This window comes from Palaemon carinicauda, chromosome 1, assembly GCF_036898095.1.
Source record: "Palaemon carinicauda isolate YSFRI2023 chromosome 1, ASM3689809v2, whole genome shotgun sequence".
In the NCBI taxonomy this organism is placed as follows: Eukaryota; Metazoa; Arthropoda; class Malacostraca; order Decapoda; family Palaemonidae; genus Palaemon; species Palaemon carinicauda.
The window spans coordinates 12,831,631-12,833,336 of record NC_090725.1 but is presented as its reverse complement, the minus strand read 5'-3'; positions in this window follow the sequence as shown (position 1 = coordinate 12,833,336).

Sequence of the window (1,706 nt, the reverse complement as noted above, 5' to 3'; positions counted from 1 at the left end):
ATTATAATATCGCCACCAAAAAAAAACAAAAAACAAAAAAATGGTGATTATAATATCGCCACCAAAAAAAAATAGAAAATATAAAAAATGGTGATTATAATATCGCCACCAAAAAAAAAATATATTTATAGGAAAAAGGGAATAAAATTTTTGTTTGATTTTATTTGGAAAGGAATTTTTTTTTTCTGTTTAGTTTTGTTTGGAAAGGAATAATCTTTTTGTTAAGTTTTGTGCTTCACCCATTCTGGACAGGTTCAGGACATCAGTTTCACTGGAGAGGACACCAGAAACGATTCGGCTTGAAGGACGCTTGGATGGACTGCCCCCAGCTTAAAGGACGCAAGGCTAACTTTCCAGCTTGAACGATGCTTGGAATAACATGGGGGACAGCAGGATCTGCAGAGGGAAGGAACCCGGCTGAATCTATTATGCTATGTACCTTGATGGGGTGTACAGGACCTTTGTCAAGTGTACAAATGGTCGGATATCTAGATCTATTCCTTTGGATACCAACCTTCGGGTGGTTCTGGGGGAATAACTAGAAGACTGGCTATGCAGAAGGATGAAGCTGGGGTTCTTCTAGTATGCAGACAAGTTGTTATAAGGTGAACCAAGACATCTTTGGCTGGGAAGAGAAGCTGCATCTTTTGGAGGTAGTCATTCATCAGTCCAAATTTTTTAGGAACTCGCAGCTGTGGAGCATCAAATAGCAGGAGCAGAAGATAGTAACAGCTAGCAAAAGTTAGTAGCAGTAGCAGAACCAGCAGCTATGGGAAAGCAACGGTTAGCAGTAGCTAGCAGCAGTCGCAGCTGAAGTTAGCAGCAGTATGCAGCAGACGTTAGCAGAAGCAGCTAGCAGCAGCTAGGAGCAACAGCAAGCAGCATGTGCTAGCCGCAGCAGCTTGCAGCAGCAACAGTTGCAGTAGCGAGCGGCTGCAGCAGGAGCAAGCAGCAGCTACAGCAGGCTGCAGCAGCAGCAGCAGCTAGCAAAAGCAACAGTAGCTACCAAAGGTAGCAGCAGCTGCAGCTAGCAAAAGCAGCTGAAGCAGCAGTCTGCAGAAGCAGCAGTCTGCAGAAGCAGCAGCAGCTACCAAAGGTAGCAGCAGCTGCAGCTAGCAAAAGCAGCAGCAGCAGCAATCTGCAAAAGCAGCAGTAAGCCGCAGCAGCAGCCACAAGCAAGAGCAGCAGTAGCAGCAGCACTAGCAACAGCAGTTTGCAGTAGCAAATAGCAGCAACTAGTAGCCGAAAGCAACGTTGCAGCATACAGCAGCTAGCAACAGCAGAGACTGCAGCTACCAGCAACAGTAATTAGCAGCTACAATTGATAGTAGCTAACAGCATCAGTTATGAGAGAGCAGAATCTGCCAACAGCTGGGGGTCGTGAAAAACACCAGGAACAGATGCAGCAAACAAAAAAAAAATACTAAAAAAAATAAAAATAAATAAAAGAAAAGTAGGAGCAGCAAGAGGAGGAAGAGAAGGAGGAGGAGAAGCAGCAAAAAAAAAAAAAAAAACCTAAAAAAAATATAAAAAGAAAAAAAAAGAAAAAAAAAAGGAGCAGCAGCAAGAAGAGGAAGAGAAGGAGGAGTAGCAGCAAAAAAAAAAAAAAAAACCTAAAAAAAAAATAAAAAAAAGAAAAAAAAGTAGCAGCAGCAAGAGGAGGAAGAGAAGGAGGAAGAGAAGCAGCAAAAACAAAAAAAAAACTA